Genomic DNA, 23,869 nt, shown 5'->3' with positions numbered 1-23,869 from the left:
AAAAGGCACAAACGCATAATAGGTCCTCTTTAAGAGTGTACAGCCATGCTAGCAGCTCTGTCAGGCCGCGTGTCATATTGCAATTATTGCAATTTCTGACTTGTAAATAGCGTTCACGTCAACTTCAAAGTCGTAATTACGATTGTAAAAATCAGATTTTTCTGAAATATTCAGCCAGGGCGGCAGTAGCTCAGCCCGTAGGGTGCCAGTTCACCTCCTGGGCACTGCCAGGGTGCCCTTGAGCAAGGCACAGGACCCCCAAAACTGCTCGAGTTATATAATAGCTGCCGAGATGGGTTAAATGCAGAGAGTAAATTCCACTGTGTGCTGTGCTGTGTGCAAAAAAACAACATACTGGACACATTGGTGTGCATGAACTTTGACATTTTGATCTGATGAAGTGCTAAAGTTATTACAATTGAGGGGATCATGAGTGTGTGCACCAAACTGTATGGCAATCCATCCTAAATGTCAAGACAATTCACTCAAAACCACAAATGTGAACCTCATTGTGGCGCTAGAGGGAAAAGTCATGGGGTCACCAGAGTCATTAGGATACTCTGAGAACCATGAATGCCTGTATGAAATGTCATGGCAATCCAACAAATATCACTTCACACAGACCAGTGAGTATGTTTTCCACCCTTTTCCTCAAACAAGATGGATAAATGATTTGGACAAAATAAAGTGGATATATACTGGTGTAATTAATCTCATGAGAGTCGTAGTTACTAATAACTTTACATGGCTGTGCATCAATCATGGAATAGGAGGCCATCTTTGTAGTTTTTGTGACAAATGCATATGCTGTTGAGACACTGGACCTTTTTTATGGGATGTATTTTGCCTCATGTTTCTATGACAAATGAAATAGGAAACTGGGATTTCTGCACAGGTCAGTTTAATGCATTTAAAGGACTCCATTGTGTTGCTAATCATGTCTAACAATCTAAAAAGTTTTGTTATCAACCACCCATAATGAAAGATAAATTATAGGCTGTCTAGACTCATCATTTCTACTGCTGTCCAGAACAGTGACTCATGAGGAAATCTGTCAGGAATAGAGCAACATTTTTGACAACTCATCTCTGTTATCCTTTGGTTGCACTGAGCATCACACAAATGTGGAATTTGTCACAGAAGAAACGGGCCTGAAGATTCACTCCCAGCTATATATCCCTGTAAGAAACTGCTCTCTTGATTTAATCTGCCTCATAAACTGCCGGCTGACCGATGATATGTGAGTCTGGAGAAGCAGTCAATTTAAAATGTTGAATAGTACTGCAACCGGGAACGGTAGATCTCTTAATTCTTTGGTGAGTACAGCAGGCGAAGGAGGAGGACTGCATTGGTACTGTGCTGCTGAACAGTCTCAGACTTCTTGTTACAGACATAAACATTCTTTCAGCCTTCACTGTCTGGGAATATGTTCACGGTAATGACTCATCTTTACTCAATAACACCAGAGGCATGCAGTCAACATGGGGCTGATTTTCTGGGGTTGTTTTTTCATTTACATTTCATAAACGGAAAAAAAGTTAGACAGGGTTTTGCAAAATAATGACTCATGCACCTCTTTTCCCATGTCAACATACCCTTTCTCAGCTGCCAGGGTTGAATGATAATAGCACCTAAAAACACGAGGGGTCAAAAGCAACAAATCCTGCATGAAAGTGGTTGTTTTCTAATCTGATTTCAATCATGAAATCTTATCAGACACAAGGTTATAGAGCCTGACTGTAGTGGGGATCTTCATTAAAACCTGAGCCTGTGTTTCATCCGCTTCCTTCTGACAATCCTGACCTTCCCACTAATTGAAAAGGAGAGCTCCGGATTAGTGTGCACTGAATTATTTTTACGAGGCTTCACACACTCTGATGAGAAACTTTGTCCGGTATTGTTTGCATGTGCAAGTGTGCAGCACCGTCATGTGTGCAACCTGCAACACACTAACGCCTCCTCCTCCATCTGAGTTGTGGACCTGTCTATTTAACTAATCTCATATCGGCTGGGTTGAAATTCATTTTCTGACTTGATTCAGGCGACTACTAGGCTAGGCCTGATTAATATGTCCACAAACAAATAGATACAGTCACATCTGTTTATCTCTGATGCTTCATAGCGCTCATATCTTCTTCTAACATTGATTTTCTCCGCAACAAGAGAGACCATCAATCTAGCTTCAATTTGGGGCCAATTTCTGAGCACTGCCCTCATTTGCAAAGAAACTGTCAAGGCTCTGGTTAAAGTCATATGTTGTTTTCATCGGTTTCCCAACATCAGACCTTTTTGTTTTATGTCTCTTGTGTTTTCTTGGCTCCCTCTGACTTCTATAGTTGACATTTCCATTTCTCTCACTCTAAATGGGCGCTGAGCTGTGCAGGTCATTATGGGCCTGCCCTCCCTAAATGTTACAGTGGGGAACACACATTTATCCAGAATACCAAACCTGAAGTGTAGCTGTGGTAATTTCACAATATTGATTACTTGAAGAGAGGTTTTAAAATGTATAATTGTGAGTAAGTGTAAGTCAATACTGTTATAAAAGCCCGCAGACACACAAAGTAGTAACATTGTTGAAAGGTTAAACTCCAAATCAATTTGATTATTGAGTGTTCGGTGTTCACCTGATGATGGCAGTCTGACAATAGGTCTAATCAGTCAACAATAAGATGTGTTAAATTAATTGATAAGATTGATTAAGATCATTGACTTGCAAATGATAATAAAATGAGTTTTGGCGAAGAAGAACAGGAGGAGGAGGAGGAGAAGAAGAAGAAGAAGAGGAGAAGGAGGAGGAGAAGAAGAAGAAGAGGAGGAGAAGAAGAAGAAGAGGAGGAGGAGAAGAAGAAGAGGAGGAGAAGAAGAAGAAGAAGAGAAGGAGGAGAAGAAGAAGAAGAGAAGAAGAGAAGGAGAAGAAGAGGAGGAGGAGGAGAAGAAGAGGAGGAGGAGAAGAAGAGGAGAAGAAGAAGAAGAAGAAGAGGAGGAGAAGAAGAAGAAGAGAAGGAGGAGGAGAAGAAGAAGAAGAGGAGGAGGAGGAGGAGAAGAAGAAGAAGAAGAGGAGGAGAAGGAGAAGAAGAAGAGGAGGAGGAGGAGGAGAAGAAGAGGAGGAGAAGAAGAAGCAGAAGAGGAGGAGGAGGAGGATGAGGAGGAAAAGAAGAAGAGGGAGAGGAGGATGAGGAGGAGAAGGAGAAGAAGGAGAAGAAGAAGAAGAAGAAGAAGAAGAAGAAGGAGGAGGAGGAGGAGGAGGAGGAGGATGAGAGGAAGATTAAGAACAAGTTGAAGAAGAAGAAAAAGAGGAGAAGAGAAGAGAAGAAGAAGTTGAAGAAGAAGAAGATGAAAAAGAAGAGGAAGAAGAAGAAGAAGAGGAGGAGGAGGAGGAGGATGAGAAGAAGAAGAAGAAGACTACTTCCGGTTTTCACGTGGGTTCCAATCCGAGGACTTCTGTACGTACACTTACTATTTTGAGTGCATAAGTGCGTTCACACTGGGAAGTACGGCAAAATGCAGTGCACTCAAAGTACCCGGATGTTGTACTCAGAACGGTCAGATCGTTGAGTGTGGAACGCTGGACACGTTCCACACTCAACTGTCGCCATCTTGGCTACGTAGCGGAAGAGGCGGAGCCACGAGCACTATTCAAACATACGTAGAGAACAGAATAAAACAATACAATACGTAAACATACCGGTGCATTTTCAGACAACAGGAGGACGCACCGTAGGCGTAGGCGACGACGTTGGAAACGTAATTTCCACTCTGCTTTCATTTTTTTCAGAAGATATTTTGGCGGGTAGCGAGCCGCGGTCAAATATTGCAATCGTCATTTCCGGTCAGTGCGCCGCAGAGTATTCGATTTGAGACGACCCTATATTTTTTATGTTTTAGCTGGATAAAAGTATTTTACGAATCTGGAAACACCAACACAGTGGTAAGTGTTGTCATAACTACCGTATCTACCCGCGGGGGGGTTTATCTCTGGGTTAATATGAGCTCTAGATGATGAACTCATCAGTTAAACATGCTTTAATGCTTTAATTTAAACTGACGCTAATGTTAGCTAGGTTGTATTGTACTGCTGAGATTTATTTTTATTTTTAAACCTTTTCACAAAGGAGGCAAGACGACCTGTCAACCATCATTTAGATGTGTACAACAGGCTAAACTAGCCAACTAGCTAAACTAGACTAGTTACTAGCTAACGTTAGATACTGTCATGAAAATGAAAACACAACTGTCTATATGCAAACTGAACAATATGACTGTATTAGGCTTCATAAATAGTACAATGCTTGTGAAATGTGTGATTTCTGTTCCACTGTTGTAACCAGGAGAGCTAACAGTAAGTTAACCTAGTTATTGCTTGGCTAAAGGTTTTCCATTATATTTCAATCTTGCTCAAGTTTTGAGTGAACATTTTCATGACAGACATGTTAACACGTCATAGTAGAAAAAGCACAGGTGTGATTAATAACATTAATGAGGGCTGCACTCCATTTAGCTTTACCATTTTCAGTGCTGTGTCATTGTGTCTACTGGCACACTGACACTCATTAAAGGTGTCAATTACACCTGTTCTTTTTCTGCTATGATGACTCAATATATCTGCTGTGAAAAAGGCTTATTGCTGTATATTTTAAACCGCAGTATAAAGAGTGACTGACGGTGTCACTAGAACAATGACACACTGGATGTTACCCATGGATGTATTAAAAGAACTGGATCCAGCGTTGGAGGCGGGGCCCCGTTCATTCCTATGAGAGAGTTGCGGATTTGGCGCATGAAGCCTAAATGGCTCGACTTCCGTCTGGAAAAGTACCCGGATCTTGGCGGATCTTGGGCGGCTGGGACATGCGCAGTAGCGTCTGTTCGGTCACATGACTCGGTCACAGGGTTCCAACGTCACGCCGTCATCACAGCTTGCGCTCCAGCCTCGGTCTCGATCTCATTCACATGAATGGAGGAAGGGAAATAACTCTGGATTCAGGCTATTAGTGCATTTTACAACTTAAAAAACGTAATTTTTTAAATAGGGGCTATTAGAGTGTTGATTCACCTCAAAAAAATGTATACGCTGAGTTACAGACGTCTCTTTACCAATGTAAGTCTATGGGGAAAAGTCTTTTTGGGCCCAATGGCATGATGTGACTGACTCAGAAGTTGCAGTATTGCCGTTTGGTCACTACGTAAGTCCGGATCGTCGACCGGTGCACTTCCTGTGGGCTTGGTGTTACCACGTCTATCAGTGACAGGTAACACCTTCCTCCTGCCTGTTGGTCCATGTCTCTCAGTATTAGCTCAGGTTAGATGTAATCATGGGTTCTACATAGTAGTAAATCTGTAGTGATTACCTGGACTACTGTTTCTGCCAGCAGACAGTTAAGGGTGGCCTTTAAGGCATCCATCTTCACTCCTCTTACCTGCCAAGCCTCACCACCCCTCAACGAACACAGGCTTGCCTTATTGGCAGGCAGAGGGGCTGCCAGGAATCCCCTATACTTGAATGATGTGGGTGTCTACTGAATAAAGAATAGAGCGAGCATGATAGAGCAAAGACAGAGCTAGACAGATGGAGAGAGTGAGATAAAGGTGTGAAGGTAGGATTAGGGATGAAGAGAGCAGGACGATCAAGGCAAATGTAGATTTTGAAGAGCTCCTGGGCTTCTCATGAGACTGGCTGCCATCTTGCCTGCTAGCCCCTTTTCATCAATTCAAACTCTGTAGAGGAGTGACGAGTTTACTCAAGTGCATATCCATACCACCACCGCTCCATGTATGCACACTTTGCAGATATGGCCAAAATCTTCTATCACAATGTAGATGATTTCATATCTTTAATGATATATATCACAATATAGCATGTTTTCTGGTAATTCAATAAATATAAAGTATATATGAAGTAGCCACATGGTAGTCTATTTTTGTATGCTCCTGTGTGAATTAAATACTTGATAAATGAAAAGTATGGAGTAATTTTCTCATTTTAAGAGCTTGAGAGCAAAACGAACATAACAGTTCCAAGTAAAATTATAGAGACGAAAGAAAGAAATATAGACCTAGCCTATATTGCGATAGAAAAATATATCTAATAGACAGTCATTTTCCAAGCAAAAATGCCATAAAATATCAGGTTCCTAGCTTCTTAAATGTAGTGGAGCGGATAATATTAATATTTGAGAGGAATCGTGCAAATCATGACTCAAGCAAGACGTGTGTTTGGTTTCTGATCAAGTTTGCCCAATTGGCCATTTGAAAATCCAAGCTGGCAGCCAAATTGAGCTCCCAAAGTTGATTTTGTTTTTGATAAATGTTCATAGAAATGTGAGTAGTTGGTAAATTTGAATGATCTTGGTATCAATTTCTCTGTTTTCAAAGTTCTTCTAGAGTGGATTTTTTTGATTTTATAGCCCTCTGAAGTACATTTTCTCATTTACAGGGTGGTAAAAGTAAATCAAGGAACACCAACTGGACCAAGTGTTGCCTGTGTCAGCAGAAGGAAGGTGTAAAGTCTCCCCAGGCCAATCCTGCCAAAAGAGGAGATGACAGGTATGTGAACAAGGAATATTCCTCTGTGTCACTCACTCCATGCACTACCAATCAAGCTAGACCCTGCAAGACTTGACGAAGGTGGTGGGATAGAGGAAACCTTGAGACAAAATAAGGCACGATATCAAGAGAATTGCAGGCTGCTGTTACACAACACAAAGTTACACAGAGCTGAAAAAAGATCAACCTGAAGAGCTACTCGAGATCTAGAGATGAGGGCGGTAGAAGCAGGATCTCACAAAAGGTCCAAGAGACAAAAACACTAGTGTTTCCCATTCAACACTTAAGGAGGTGCGCTAAGAGAAGCAATGATAATGAAAGTGAATAAGAGATTAAATGAATGTCCAAGAACACTCAGTGATGGAAAACACTGCCAAATTGAGTGGTGGAGATGTCATAGCACAAGAACTGAAGTATCACCCTACCTGCTTGATGGCTCTGTTTAACACTCAGTAGTGAGGATTTGCTGTTTTCTTTGTCATTTATGATAATACTTTGAATATATTAGGTTTTGGACTGCTGGTTGGACAAAACAAGCAAATTGAAGCCATCACAGTGGCCGGTAATCACAGAATTAATAAGTAGATTAACAGATAGTGAAAATAATCGTTAGTTGCAGGCAGCTCTTCACTCAATTTTTCTTTCTTTCACCGCTGTTCCTCAGCTTTATAAGGTGAATCTGTAACATCTTTTTCAACATCTCCTGACATGCTGAACTATTTTCATATCATTATTATCACAATATCATATTTTATTGTCATCTTATAACATGATCATTGTGCAGACTTGTTTTTGCCAGTTTATTAGAGCTGAAACAGTTGGTGGATTATTCAGTTGGACCTAGTCAGTTAACAGAAAATTAAGTAAAATAGTTTTTTTCACACAAAAGTGCTAAACATGCTCTCGTCCAAGTTTCTCAAATGGAACTATTTGCTGATTTTCTTTCTGATGGAATACTAAATCAAATATCTTTTAAGTATTGGATTGATTGTTGAACAAAACAAATAATTTGAAGACAACTTGAGGGCTAAAGAAAACAACAGAAAGTGTCCAAAGTTTGGGATCATTTCAAGCTGAAACAAAATTAAAACTCTGAACAGTGTGTGTATTGTTAAACTGAACTAGCCTTCCACAATAGCACAACATTAATGCTTTAATGCAGCAGAAAGCATCCAGTCTACGCATACAGTCCACGGAGCCAATGTTAACGTTACCCTGTGTCACACAAGGTAACATTAGCATTTAATGTAAATCAATATCATATTTGAAATGAAGACTAGTAAAGAGTGTATGTTAATTATGGTTATATGTAAAGGCTAGTTAATATGGTGGCTAGTTATGATGTCCCTAAGTTAGTTAAGTTTTGCCAGAAAATGGCACAAATCCTTCCATGAAGACAGTAAAAGCTTGTAGTTCTGAAAGTTAAATTGCACAGCTTAAAGGTAATGTTTATGTAATATTATTATTATTTAAATGTATGCCTTTATAGTTTTAGGTTGTATGTATACCTTTCTTAAAGTAAATATTTCTTGTCAGAGTACTCGATTAATCGATGGAATAATCGGTAGAATACTTGTTTACTAAAATAATCGATACTACTGCAGATTATTTTCTCGATTAATCATTTAGTCCATAATATGTCATAAAACAGTGAAAGATGCCCATCACAATTAAAGACTCAAGGTGCTTGCTAAGCAGCACTTCACATCTTTACAATTTTCAGCTTATTATTGAATAAGATGAAGAAAAGATGAAGAAAAACAGCAAATGTGTGAAACTGAGAAGCTGGAACTAGGGTGTGTTTGGCATTTTTGCACTATTTACTGATGTTTTCCAGACCAAACTTTATATTCTGCACAGGGCATCAAGGTATTTTTTGATCTCAAACCTTTTAATCTCTAAAATTGACTTATACAAAGGCAGAGGTACTTCATTTGGTAAAGTTCCAGAGTATCCAGCATTTAAAAGTGACTTAGACAGAATGATACCCACTACCCAGAACAAGTCTGGCCTGTGCCTCTTGTTGTTTTAGACGATCCTTTACAGATGCAGTGAAGCAGAGAACAAGAGCAGATGAAACACAGCCAAACAGTGTGCGGAAAATTCTTTCTGGCAACGCTATCCGCTGCTCTTCCTTTCTGTCTCTCTCTAACATTATGAGGTAGTTACTGTAAGCCGGGCCCATAAGCGATCCCTAGATGCATGCTGGCACTACACCACTCAGTCTGCTTGTAGCTTCTGTCTTCTTGGCTTGTTTGAACTACCTGCTTCATTGCGCTGTGTAAATTAAAAATAAACTATTCTCAGCATAGAGGGACACCTATTCTCTGATGACAGTAAGTTCATTATCATTTTGAGTCTGATTGCAGAACATTAGAGCTGCTGGAGGAGACAGGATGGCTGATTGGTCCAAACTGGCACACACTGTGGCTGTTACTCCCTGTGGCTCAAGTTATGAAGAAATCAGGGAGCCTCTGTAGCAGGGATGCTCTGTCGTTGTTAGCTGTATGTAGAAAAACACCATATATTGCCACCGTATGTGCTATTTTCACACCTGTTTTAGTTTAGTGACAATTAAGGTGCGGCCCATGTTGTTATAATTTAAATCCAAGCACATACCATGGACATTTAAGGGAATACGCTCATTTGCTTTTTTGCAGCAACTCAAGAAGATACCACTGTCATATCTGTCCGTTAAATGTAAGGATACAGCCAGCAGCTGGTTAGCTTAGCTTACCACAAAGACACAGGGGGAAACCACTAGCCTGGCTCTGTCCAAAGGTATCAAAATCCATCTTTTAAAGTTCCCTAATGTTATAACATGTTATATTTTGTTTGTTAAATTCATACAAAAACCAAAAAGTCTACTGTAAAAGCAATTTTCACCGTTTTATTGGTGCCTTCAAATGGGATCGTGTTTACCATGTTCGCGAGAAGAATCCATATGAACCCCCTCATGTGGTATTCACGACCTCTAAGTGGAACGTTTCTGAAAGCTCGAAAGAGTTCACAAGTTGTGATGTGTTTGTTGACGTTGTCAGAAATAGCGGAGGCCGTGGGAAGTAAATTTTTCGGTACGCAATAAGTGAATATATTGTAATTCTTCGTAATTTTATAATATGTCTGAGGAAAGTGTTGATATTCCCAACGACCTCATCTTTTTTCTCTTTCATTACGCCTTTGCATTTATTGCATTAGTTTATATGCGCATATGCTGTACCCCCAAAGATATGACGCGTTGATGACGCGTGACCCAGCCTCCTTCAATAAGCCTTGTCTGCTGGTTGCCTGGCAACTGCTCAGAGCCAAGAAATAGTCCTTATGCTAAGCTAAGCTAACCAACTGCTGGCTCCAGCTACGTATCTATTGTACAGACATGAGAGTGGTATCGATCTCCCTGCAGGAAAACAAAGAAGCGTATTTCCCAAAATATCAAACTATTCCTTTAAGTGAACCCTGAATGTCCCAACTTTTACTTGCTGTCTCACAGCATACTGAGCTGCTGCAAGTTTAAGTGTCAGTTTTACATTTCTAAACTGTAGGGACAGGTTTGCAGATGTAGAAAATGTTTCTGACTGTCTTGCCCGTAGTTGGGGGAAAATGGCTTTGACAGGCAGCAGAGATGAGATATGGATCTTGACAGGTCTGCCTATTGTATGTGCCTGAGGGAAACTCATCACCTGTCAGGGCCAAAATGACTATAGGCTGATGTGTTAGCCATGTTTGTCGCCTTTTCAATTCCTTGTTTGGATATTGAAATGAACAATCTTCCCTCACCGGAGTCACATGAATGTGTGACAGCGATGAAGGCTCATCTCCTCTCTCTCGTCCGTCCTCCTCCCGTGTGGTGCGAAGGTATTGTGATTGTAATTGCCTTCAAGACTGGCTTAGGCTCAGGACCAAGGATCTTTCAGCTGTGATCTGTTAAGCCTATTACGTACTTGTTGCGTGAAGACACACAATCCTATGAGGATGAAAGCCGGAGTGTGAGAGCCAATTTGTGCCACTTGCTTTGGCATCGTCACATCCAGATCCAGTCTGTGCTGAAATATAGTGTAAGTCTTTGTTCTGTGGATCATTAGCACTTCAATACAGAGTAGACAACGCAATGAATTTAGAGGTCTTTGATTGTCAAAAGCAGACTCTTATTGGGCCGGATAAGGCAAACAACTAAAGCCAGTTGGATGGAAATTTGTCTGTGTCAAAGGATGCATCTCGACTTTTATTGGCAACATTTATTTTGATCTCATATAAACATAAAAGCCTTCACATGAAATGGGAAATGATTAAACTGCAGACTTGTTGTATTAAATGTGTAAAAAGTATTTGAAGTATCAACTCTCAAGCCAGCAGATTGCAACGAAAGTAGATGTGATGAACTTGTGGGAAACAAAAAGCACAGGCCTGATGATTGATTCATTGTGATAAAATCTGGTGATAAAACAGTTTGGACAGTTTCAAACCGCAACCTGTTGGCAGCAATCCCACCCCGGACAGCTTCTCTGATGACTGACGTACTTGTGTCCTTAGATGATATTACAATGTATTTCTGAAGATCAAAAGACCCTGACACTATTCAAAATATCCCGAACTACCTGAAATATCCTACACCTCATGTTCATTAAAGGAGCCCATTATTACCTCGTACACCCACACGATTTATGGCCTCTTCATGTAAGGCAATTCGCAGTTAAATGTGGAGGCCACATCCAGAACCTATAAAGACGCTGCGGGTATGTCAATTTAACTTCTTTTCCCAATGAAGTAATGTTAGAGAGAGCTGGCAGGGTTATAAGTGCATTAAAGTGCATTAAACCCGGCTTGTAAAGATTCCATGTGTCAGAGAGCTGTGAGGAGTGACCTTGTAAATAAAATACAGTGAAGTAAGTATCCTGACATTTTAGTACAGTGGCAGTCAATTAGTCTAAGTCTTCTCCTCTATACATCAGACCGGCACAAACGGGTCTTTGCAAAATCGCAAAAATGTTTTATACACATGTCTAATAATTATTTTGCAACCTCGCCTGAACCTGAGCATTCACGATACCTTAATAAATTAAGGTTGATCGCCATCATGTCCCTTCAGTCTCCCCCCCCGTCCAACACAGTGGTCGGGCATTGCTTATCCAGACATCTATACATATTTGATTGAATCACGTTAGGCTAAGTGATGTCTGTAAATAACCAACCTGTTAATAGCCAACTGGCTGAGATTTAGTTGGAGACAACAGTAGGATGCTGCTATAACGTTAATGTATGACTGTTTTGTTTGATTTACCACACTGACACTGAATATTAGCGTATCGTATGTGCCTCAAATGTCAGTGTGAAAGCCTCGGTTAACCCGCCACACAACAGCTTTTCGTTATTTTCTCTCATATGACAGCACGTTTCTTTCCCCCAAACGGGAAGTGCAGCCTCGGCGGTAACGCATCGCTGGTCTGGTCTATAGCTTAGAGCCATTAAGCCCCTCTATTATATCTTTGTTAGGACACGGCAGGGGCGTTTTTGGATTTATTGTTGGTACAACCAACTACACAGCAAGTCTTCGGCATAGTGTTATTACTATTACCGGTTTGTTTAAAGTAGAAGTTTGGAGACATGTTTTAACTTCTTCTTTTTACACTGTTACCGTCTATGAGGGACACGGGATTGTTTTCATCCAAAAGGTGGCTCGGTCATGCAAGCCTACTCTGGATGATGTATTGCTGGTCTGATGTATTTGGTTGTCCTCTTTTCTTTTCTGTAATACACAAAGACTCTGGATATATGACTCAAACATCACAAAGGTTTCACTGTATTGGAAAATAGGAAGATATGCTCCCCATTGCTTTTTACAACCAGTTGAGGTAGTTTAGGGTCTTAATACATCACCCCCACCCTCATCCACGTCCATTGGCTCCCGGTCAAGTCCCGCTTCACCTACAAAATCCTCCACCTCACCTACAAATCCCTCAATGCCCTGGCTCCTCAGTACATATCTGACCTCCTCCACCCTTACACACAGTCCTGGAAGCTGAGATCCTCAGGAACGAGTCAGCTCTCCATCCCCCACACAATCCTGCAAACTTTTGGAGACAGAGCTTTCAGTGTGACAGCCCCCACCCTCTGGAACTCTCTCCCCACTCTTCAACAAGGCCAACGGCCTCTCTAGCTACTGTTATGTTCTGTATGTTGTGTCTACTATGTCTATGTTAAGCGCCCATGGGTTTCTTGAAATGCGCTTTATAAATCCAAGTTATTATTATTATTATTAATAACAAAAATACCTCATGGCCATATCTGCTTTGGATGCTTGAATGTTAACAAAAAATGCATGTTTAGGCTGCTCTTCGTGCCGTTGCCACAACAACACCGATATGAACAAGCATCAAGAAAATGAATGGACGGACTGCTGAACACATTGAAAACATACTGCATGTTATTTAGGCCCTGCAGTAAATACAGCATGCTGGTGAGTGTAAGCAGTGGGCAGAAAATGTTTATTTGTTGGCAGTGTGTATATGATTTACCTTGACTCAGCTCCTAACTCCTATCAGACACAGTTTTGTTCGTGTGGGTGTATGTGGCAGTCGCCATATGTGGAGGAGGCGCTTTTGTTTGTATAGTTGGACCCGTGTCATACGATTATACAAGGTATCCTGCAGAGTTTTGCATCTGTTGTTGTTTATGTCTTATTCAGTAGTGTCATCCGAACAGCAGAAAGATAATATGAAGTGGAAATGGCTGTCGGCTAAATTCTCATAAATTCTCATTCATTATGTAGAAAGACAAGAAGTGTTTTATGACTATTGGTTTGCAAATGTTTTAATGTTGTAAATATTAAAGAAGGGAAGAAAGAAGAGAGGCCATTCAGCCATTTAAGATTTTAAATACGTTTTCCACATTTTTTATTCATGTACAAGCACCATTTGAATTTATAATCATAGTACAATGTGTTTTACTTGCCATTTTTGCCATCACTATTTTTTGAAACTACACTTCTTAATGTGGTGTAAATCTGGATTAGAACTTTCCATATGTTGCCACCCTTGAATTAATGCAAAGATGATGGAGATGAGCTTGTTAGGTGTCTCATCTTGTTGCTGTTAGTATCCAGATACAGTACAGATTGAAACTTGAACGCTAATATGTTATTTACTAGACTGGCACTGTCAACCAAGACCAGTGCGATCTGACCATATATTGTATATACTGTAAGAAGTGGACGTAGTCACCGTGACGTCACCCATTGGATTGTGGACTGCGGTTTTGAAGCCTTGAGTTCGGCATTTTGGCAGTCGCCGTCTTAGTTTTTGGCTGTCACCATCTTGCTTTTTTGCAACCAGAAGTGACACGAGAGGGTGGAGCTAAGTACAACCGAATGCTGAATCAGACATGTTTAGGTGACCAAAATGTTATAATTAACTTTCATGAACTGAAAACACACTGTGAAAGGGTTAAAGTTGTAAGACAAAAACACGGACAACTCCCAGACCAGACAACGCCGTGGTAGCGACCTGTCAATCACAAAGTAGCCACGCCCTAAAGCATCCCCTGCTTTATGGTCTATTTGACTCTAAATGGGACCATAATTTACTAAATGTACATCATGCTGTATTGAAGAAGACTTGAAACTAGAGATTGAGACCATAAACTCATGTTTACAATGTTTACTGAGGTAATAAATCAAGTGAGAAGTAGGCTCATTTTCTCATAGACTTTTATACAATCAGACTACTTTTTGCAACCAGAGGAGTCGCCCCCTGCTGGCTATTAGAAAGAATGCAAGTTTAAGGCACTTAAAGGCACTTTGACCTCACTTTTCAGAACTGGAGGTTTCCCTCTGGATCTGTCAACCTGATCAACCTTTTTTTAATGGCAGTATATAGAGAACATTTCCCACCATGCAGCTGTGTGACCACATGACACCATACAGATGGGGTATATGAATGCTACATTAATTGCAAAACAATACAAATTAAAGCTTTAAAATTAATTTAAACTGGTTTTTAGTTATTTAACAGGCCAGAAGAGTTTTTTTTGCATTTGCTTAAAACATTTCTTTGATTTAGAGCAGTGTAAGTGGATAACCTTAATTTGAACTGACGAATTATGTTGTATTATTTAAAGTACATGCAAGAGAGAGAAAGAGGGTGAGACAGAGAGTAAGAGGATGACCTTAAGCCTGTCCGTTCACTTTTTAGAGCTGATGGAGTAAAGACCCCTGTAAACTCTGACGACATGCCGTTAAAAGGATAATTGTATTTTAGATCAAGCTCTCTGGTCTTTCTAACACATAACTTGTACGATGTCTTGTAAGGTGACTGTTTCAGACGGTGTCATAAGTTGATAGCCCTTTGTTCCACCTCCTGCTTCTATGTGATCAGGTCTACCGTTGTGTCAGCTGCAATCAGGAAGTCACCCCATCCGGATCAAATACTTTCTTACATCTGAATTTAGATTCCCTTTCTGTCCGTGGATCAAAGCTTCCAACCTGAGACGGGATTATTCAGCAGGGGAAAGGTGTAACTAAAGAATCTGAGGCCTTGAACCTAAGCCAAGAAAGGGATTTTCTATCTCAGACTCATTAGAGACACAGAGGAAGACTTTATAGTGTTAAAATGCAATTACCTGTTAAATGAATGTCTGTCAAGCCATATACTAGACGTCTACGTCTTATTTAATTGTTTGCAAAGTTACATCACTTGACAGGGGAGCCCGATTGCACCTATGATGTGATCCTTTCATGGTTCTTCCATCCTGTGATCATTTAAGCCGGACTACCCCCTCTTTCACCTTTCCCACTTCTATGGCACACTAGGAAATTATCCATTAGGTTTTTTTAACTGCTTGCATCTTCTCTCAGTTCAGTGTTCATTGCCTGTGCAGCAATAAAATTCATTACAGTATTTCGCCTTAGGTGAGTGCTGGATATATGTGCAGAATTTCATTCACACGCTCCCGGGGGCTGCTGCACCGCTAAAATGTAATTTCTGTTTGAATACTTTTCCAGAGGCCTGTGAGGTCCTGCCAGATGCTGAAGGATGCGACTCTACAGCGACACGTGAGTCAGGCGGCGTATATCAATTATCTCTCGGTTGGGTTGTGTTGGGGTTGTACCGCAGCGTTTTGTTTACCTGCCATGTTTGATAACCACGAGCCACATATTGCTGTGACACGGAACCTCTTCAGATCCCTGCAGTCAGATATAAAAATAACACTTTCATAACGGTTGTTTGCTGTTAACTGGAACAGAGGATTCCTGCAGTACACGTGTCTACTCCTTATTGAATCAATTACAGTACATGCTGCTACTGTCATGTTTTGTTGTGAAGAAGACACCAGGCTGCACACAGTATGATTCAAACACATCTGGGCGCATTGCAGGGAAACAGTATCGCAAGCGTTTCTTATACAAGACATTGCTTCTTCAAGTGATTACACCAGCAGATTGCAATTTGCTACTACAAAGTCGACAAAATGTTGCTTTTGTAATTTGGCCTCCAGCTTTGCCCATTTGTAATTCAAACTGAAAGCTAATTTTGGGCTCTATAATGTAAATTGTTTGTCCAAAGACTATTTGTCTTTGCTTTGGTTTTCTCATCCATCCAAAGTATCTCATAAAACAGCAAATAAGGAAAATTAAATGTGCTGTAATTGCTTGTTCAGGTGTACTGTGATGAGTTAACGTTAATGAAACAAGATATTTTTCACTCTAAGCTTTGAAGACTGTCAGCTCCTTGACCGTTTAATAATAACCTTAAAGGTGCTCTATACAATATCCAGAGCATTAATATATAGCAGCAAACATGTATTTGCTATGTAAAGATATAGAGGAGTAATGTCTACCTGAGCAGAGAATGAAGTCTCTCTCCCTCTGTGTGTGTTGTAATCAGAGCTTCTCTGTGTTGTGTTGACATCGCCGGGCAGGCTGTGTGTGCTTTTAGCGTATGTTCCTGCATGTGAGCGTGCCCCATTGGCTAGCTCATGGACGCCGCTCTGCACTGCTCTCATATGACGGTTACAGCTGATAACGGCACTCCGACAGACGGCGCCGTTGCAGAAGCGTAGCACCCACCCTCCAGATCCCTCCCAGGTAAACACTGTTAGCTCTGTCAGCACTTTCGCCATTGTTTTCACTGTTAGCGCTGCTAGCACAATTAGCTACGAGCTGCCGGCTCAGTTGTCGCCATGTTGAAAGTCCTGCAAAGGCAATAGAAATGCTCCCAATCTCACATATAGCACCTTTTAACATATTAAAAATTGAACAAGCTTTTATGGATGTTTTCACAACATTCACTTCTCTTTTTGGTAACTCTTCATAATGCAGTGTAATTCCATTATATGAATCAGGTAGCAGTAAAGTTGTCAGTGGTTCCTGTTGGTACTTAAATATTGATACAGTGGAAGAAAAGAAGACTTTTGGAACAAGGGAGGAAAGGAGAAGTAGATTATGGATGTATTTCAGTCCCAGTACTGTGCCCCGTAGGTACCCAGTATTTACAAAAAAACTCTCTACTAAAATGCCCAGTTGTTGCTCATAGTCTTGTTTTCTTCCAATATATCTACTCAAGTATTTTATTGATACTGATTCATGCAACAAAATGGCATATTATGAAGTGCTCTCCTCTTTCTTTCAACCCTCTCGAACTTCCTCTGCAGTCTGAAGACTGAGTTGTGCCTCCGAGCCAGTGGGTTGAGCTTTCCGATATAAAGAGCAGAGCAAAGGTGATTCATGGGTTTTCACTCCTGCGGCACAAATTAGCAGGACCAGGGTTCAATTATACACAGTGGTGGTCGTGGGCACTGTTATAATGAGGGTCAGCAGGGTGAGGCTGGGACATGAGGCAGAAGGAAGCACAGCTCAGTGTACTATACATGAGAGCTGCCGTAGAGGGAAATAAAAACGCACTTAGAGTAACATTGATTGAGCATCCGGACTTCAACCCTCACCTGTTAGCCTAAGCGTCCTGTGAATTGGATTTGCCATAATACGACTGTCAGTCAGACCTGTCATATAGACCTCTTGGTGTTGTTTTTCTTTTCCATGTCCTTATATGGTTGCCATGTGCCCGAGCTCTGTCTGGTGTGGTTTATTATTTGTTTGGTTAGTTAATTGCTCAGCCTAGTTTCAGCCCCCCATTTTCAATACTCCACCGATTTCCTATAAACTTGTTAATCACGCTGTGAGCTGTAGCTCAATTAACGTCAAACAGCCCCTTAGTGACCCCATCCCGAAAAAAATGTCCATACCATTGTGCAGTAAACATTGAGAGTGAACTTAATGCGTCTTTATTGAATTGCTGGCCCTCTCATGTTCTCTCCCACCGCGCTGTGCCGCTCTACCAGTGTGCTATTCCACCAATCAATACATTGCTAACTATGTGGGGAGAATAGCTCCAGCCAGCCTCTTACTTGGAATGCCCATTCTCCTCCACCTACCAACTCAGATAATTGGTCCAGATACAATACTCTGTTATATTTCTACACATCGCAGGTATCATTAGAGGTGAGTCATGTGTGCAGCACGGAGGCAGGGAGAAACATGAGACAGAGATAAAGAGGGTGGTTATTAAAAGAAGCTCCGGTGCAGGAATGCGGTGGAGGATGACAGGTTTTGAGGAATGGATAAAGATTTAAAGCCGAGCGAAAGAGAGAAGAGGGTTTCCGTTGAATCCCAGATTTTCTGACAGATCCACTGATCCTGCTGCTCTCTTGTGGCATCTGCTGTGACTGTTTGATCTCAGACGTGCTAATGGCATTAAGGCTGGATCTTATGATTGTCTGTGTAATTAGCGACTCAGATTTTTAGATGTACAACAGGGACAGGTGGTGACTTTGGGAGTAAAATAAGAAAAGTGTCTCATTTATAAAACATTCTTCTAGTCTTGTTTTAAGTTTTTATGAAGGTTTATTGACTGAAAGGTCATGTAATAGTACAAGTGACAGGGGGCGACTCCTCTGGTTGCAAAAAGAAGTCTGATTGTATAAAAGTCTATGAGAAAATGAGCCTACTTCTCACTTGATTTCTTACCTCAGTAAACATTGTAAACATGAGTTTATGGTCTCAATCGCTAGTTTCAAGTCTTCTTCAATACAGCATGATGTTCATTTAGTAAATGATGGTCCCATTTAGAGTCAAATAGACCATAAAGCAGGGGATGCTTTAGGGCGTGGCTACCTTGTGATTGACAGGTCGCTACCTCGGCGTTGTCCGGTCTGGGTGTCGTCTGTGGTTTCGTCTTAGAACTAGGGATTTGACGGTGAGGACATTTTCCCACCGGTTAATAAACTCGTGACAACACTGGTGTTACCGATTACACCGGACATTTTACATGAAAAGGCGGCGCTCAATATATCTAGAGTGCTAACTTTGATCTTTAACGTCGGATGGCTGTGTGTCTGGTCTCTCCGGTAGAGGTTCCGCTGCAAGGCTGCAGGTTTCCACCTTGAGCCGCTGCTCCACTGCGCACACCAGCTGTGACCGCTCCGTCCTCCACACGGCGATTGCCTTATTAACGTTATGGTTCCCTTATAGCATTAGGTTTAAATCCGTAGTATTACCAAATAGGCGATTTGCTTTTCGCTTTGACACCAAATCCTCCGCCATCGTCTTGTCTGTCAACTCTCTCTCGTCCAGTGTGTGTGAAATCTGTACTTAGCTCCATCCTCTCGTATCACTTCTCGTTCCAAAAAAACAAGATTGTGACGGCCAAAATGCTGAACTCAAGGCTTCAAATCTTCAAGCTTCAAGCAGTCCACAAACCAATGGGGGACGTCACGGTGATATGTCCACTTCTTATATACAGTCTATGGCATTGACATTTTGGTTATTGTGATAATAAAAGGTTTTTGGATTTGGTTGATACCAAAGAAACACATAAATGGTCTCCAATTTTCTGTGACCTGACAAGACTAATAATTACAAATCCAGTATACCAGAGAGAAATAATGATGTATTTTCATACGTTTGTACGCATTCTCTAGTCGAGGGAAAGATATCCACATTAAGTCCATAATTTGATTAAGAAGCAGTGAATACTAGCAGTGGTGGATTTATCCTGTGCCTACATGTTTGTGCCTGTGTGTGTTATTTTCCACATATTGTATTGTGCTACAGTATAGCATTTGCTAGAGTCTGAGTCGAAGCCGCTGTTTGCTCCTGATCAAAGCGTAAATGAGATGGGGATGTTGTCAGTAATGTGTTTTCTTTTTCCCATTTGTGCATATTTGATGTTTCCCACCACAAACCAGAGAGTGAAGCACTGCTGTCTCCAGCTTCTTGTAAGCAAGAAGAGCTGAGCCTCAGAGTGATTTACAGATGAAAGCTGTCAGCGCCACCCTCTGCATTCAGGGAGCCTTGAGAATAATATTGCATCACAGCCTTTTGTGACAAAAGAACAATGCTTCTGTGTCTGAATAGACTTTAGATGGAGTGACAACTGGAAACAAGGAAAGGAGCTGAATTTCAATTCTACCTTGACAATAATCATGAAAAAAAAAAAAAAGAAGTTTATATAAGATAATGACTCATCTTGATGTTCATTTACCATAATTGTGGATGATCAGCGTAGGTGTGTAGGTGAAGCATGGTCAAGTGATGAATTTGAACCAAGCATCTATCATGTTAATTCTGCTTCCTGTAATGATGAGAGGAAAGCACTGGGATCTATACATTTGTATAGGATGTGTTTGTGTCATTTATAGAGCTGAAACAATTAGTCAACCCATTATTATTACACAATAACTGAAGTGATTTTTCACACAAAAATTCCAAACATGAATTGGTTCCAGGTTCTCAAATGTAAGGAGCTGATGGTTTTCTTTGTCATATATTATCATAAACTGAATATGTTTAGAATTTAGGAGTGTGGGTTGGATTAAAAAAAAGCAATTTCAATATGTTATGTTGGACTTTGGGAAAATATTCCTTAGTTGCAGCCGTAGTGTCATTGTGTCTGTGTCTGCAGGCTTGTGTTTATTGTATATAAGGCGATCGGTCCAACTTTGTTTACAGGCGAACTTTCTGGTGAAAATTGGGTACAGCTCTGTCAGACTAGAGCCAGATGAAATCGGTCCTTGTGTATTTGTTGGAGAAACCAGTGGTTGTAGTTGTGGCAGCAGAAAACAATTTAAAGGTGCTCTTTACGATATCCAAAGCACTGATATAGCAGCAAACAACTATTTGCTATGTAAAGATATAGAGGAGTAATGTCTACCTGAGCAGAGAACGAAGTCACTCTCCCTCTGTGTGTGTTGTAATCAGAGCTTCTCTCTGCTTTGTTGACATAGTCGGCCGGCGACGCGTTTGTTTTAGTACATGTTCGTGTATGTGAGCATGCCCCACAGAGCTAGCTAATGGCCGCCGCTCTGCACTGCTCTCATACCGCGGTTACAGCTGATAACGTCGTCCCAACTGACGTCGTTGTCACGGAAGCGTAGCCCTCACCCTCTGGTTCTCCCCAGGTTAACACAGTTAGCACTGTCAGCACTATTGCCGTTGTTTCCACTGTAAGCGCCGTTAGCACTGTTAACTACGAGCCCCCGGCTCAGCCGTTGCCATGTTGAGAGCCATGTTGAGAGCCGTGTGAAGAAAACAGAAATGCTCCCAATCTCCCAGTTAGCACCTTTAAGACAAAGTATGCATTCTAGACATGTTCGCCCACTTACAGAGTACAGATAATATTATGAAGTTAACAAAACAAGGTAGCTAGTATTTTTAAAGGTAGTTAAAACCCTAGTGTTTACACATTTACAGACACACATTTTGAGTGTCCTATACGGGCTTGGATGTTCTCACCATATGGGGCAGACAACATGAAAAACCTCACATTGCAACACTTGTTATGCATTAAGGATCTTGTAATGTGAGACCAGTTCACCTCTAAACATTTGTAAGTGGCCACTAATTGAAGCATATTGCTTCTCTGGAAGCTTTAAGGTGGATAATAAGCAGATTGATTACTTCAGTTCTTCAGCATATTAAGATCAGAATGCTGCTGACGCTAGTGCCTCCACACACACATTCTCTCACTTACTCACTCACTCACTTACTCACTAACCTAGCAAGCCATGGCTTTAAAGCTCCACATTGTTTGGATGAATCGCCTCCTCACTCTTCCAGTCAGTGTCGCAATCTTGGCAAGTTTAAGTCTAACAGCTTTCAGGTCTATCACTCAAAAGGCTGACCACCATGTTCAAGCCCTGTAGATGACTCAGAAAAAGGGATTTTCGGGAACACGGATTGTCACCAATATCAATCAACCCCTCATGCACCAACATAATCCTCGAGAGATTAGACAATTTTATTTGTCTGTATTCTCAACAAAAGATCACCGCCACCTATCTCATCTACACCCGAGACATTTGTACAGTTGATTAACCCTGTTTTTTAAAGGTAATTTAAATAACACAATCAATTTGTTGGGAAACGAATAAATACGTGTGACCACGTTTTCAGGAGGACTGAGTCATCTATTGAATGAAAGCCACAACAGTTATGTTGGCCAACTCCCCAAGGACACCCCATTGCTCTTTATGTGTGTTTATGTTCTGTGTGCACCCTTTTGTGTGAGTCTGCTGCTTTGTGGGTGGCGGTGTGATTCATCATGTACCAACTCCCTCTCATCTACAGAATAGATTAATTTGTTAAAGCTCAGCACCCATTTGTTATTTAGAGAGAGAGAGAGAGAGAGAGAGAGAGAGTGCGGCATAAAGGAACACAACTTTATATGGTGTGAATTGATGAAAGGCCCAATGAAGGGTTTATTAACACGGTTATTTAATATGTGCGCTACCTAGAACTATGCTACCTCTTGTCTGAATTTGAAAGGTTTGGCCCTCTTGTGTTTTTATAGAATTGTGAGGCTTACAGTATTGAAGAGGGTTTCTATTATTTCTGCGCTTTTTTTTGTTGGGAGATGGGCTCCTGAGCACATGGCCCATACACTCCACACTTGTAAAGGCCTATTATGTGCTTTTGGTTTGAGATTCAGATGTACTGAAACCATTTTGTGAAGAAATCGTCCGATTTTTTTTATGCTTCACAAACAATTTCTTTTATGAGCTGTCCTTCACTTTAATAATAGCACATAAAGTACTGAGAGGGGCACATTTAGACTTAAATAAAGGAAAGGTTAGTGAGTCACAGCAACTGAGATTACTGCCTGCTTGCTTACCGCAGCTCGCACACACTATTGCTGATTTTTCCTATACCGTCCTACAGTACCGTCAAAAACAAAAGTTCAATTATATGAGCTTTAGGAGCTAAAATGTATATCCATTCAGTTGTACGAAAAGGCATGTGAATGACACGATATTGCGCAAGATAAAAGTGTGTAATAAGAACGCCCTTTTTGTTTTTTGTTTTGTCATTTTCACGTCATGTAATCTGTACTGACCGCAATGTAAATGCAGGCAGGAGGGGAAGTGGATGTGTCCAGCAAACACAGGAGGCCGGTGTTCAAGACCGGTGTTGCGTTTGGAAATAGAGATGCACCGATTCAAATTGCTGGATCGGATATCGGTGACAATGGGGCCGATCTATTCAATTAAATTCTATGTTTATATACTATTTACATTATATACTGTATTTTAACTGTAGCTTACACTTGATTTTAATTTCTGTTCATTTTGAAGATTTTTTACCGAGTTGCTGGTTTACGATTTATTATTTTAATACTAAAGAACAATTAAATAACTATATATCTATGTATTTATTGGTCACTTTTTGTGTTACAAAGTTAGGAAAGCAATTTTTATGTCAGGTCTAATGTTGCTTTACACATTAAAGAATGATCCCAGTCACTTCCACACAGTGAGGCATACAGCTTATTCATTAAACACTGGTATCAGATCGGTACTTGGTATCAGCCGATACCCAAATTCCAGGTATCGCTATCGGTATCGGGACTAAAAAAGTCGGATTGGTGCATACCTATTTGGAAGTTACGTTAGTGACGTTTGTCACGTGTTTTTATTGTGACGTTTGTCACGTGATTTCCGTACCGATATTAAGTTGCTTCCGTACATATTTTACTAAGTTCTTAATTTAAGCCTAACACATTTTTGCTAAACCTAACTAAGTGGTTGTGTTGCCCCCGCTGGTACTGCACCTTTATACACGTTTGTAATATTCACGAGGCAAAACGTGACACTGACACGCTTTCCTCTGGTGAACCGGCGGGTCTATTACACGTTTTGACATGATATCGGGCGGATTTATTCATTGTAAGAGAAGCTCTAAGGATGAAATTATTACTGGATCATTTTAATTTCTTGTGTAAATGAATTGATATCATGACGTTTTCAAAGTAACCCTTCACATATTTGTTAACATATA

The 23,869-nt window shown here is 40.8% G+C and overlaps 1 long non-coding RNA gene across 2 annotated transcripts in view; it reads left to right on the top strand.

The window, feature by feature from the left end:
* The first annotated feature begins 6,435 nt into the window (after positions 1-6,435).
* Positions 6,436-23,869, top strand: part of LOC141780119 (uncharacterized) — a 167,956-nt gene continuing 150,522 nt past the window's right edge. The window contains exons 1-2 of one of the 2 annotated variants that reach the window (XR_012596553.1): positions 6,436-6,546; positions 15,544-15,592. This is a non-coding gene — a long non-coding RNA (uncharacterized LOC141780119). The remainder of the gene's footprint in view (positions 6,547-15,543; positions 15,593-23,869) is intronic. The other variant, XR_012596554.1, reaches the window with a different exon arrangement.

Source organism: Sebastes fasciatus, chromosome 13 (genome assembly GCF_043250625.1).
Source record: "Sebastes fasciatus isolate fSebFas1 chromosome 13, fSebFas1.pri, whole genome shotgun sequence".
Taxonomy (NCBI): Eukaryota; Metazoa; Chordata; class Actinopteri; order Perciformes; family Sebastidae; genus Sebastes; species Sebastes fasciatus.
The sequence above is the reverse complement of the archived record's forward strand: the minus strand, read 5'-3'. Positions and strand labels throughout refer to the sequence as shown.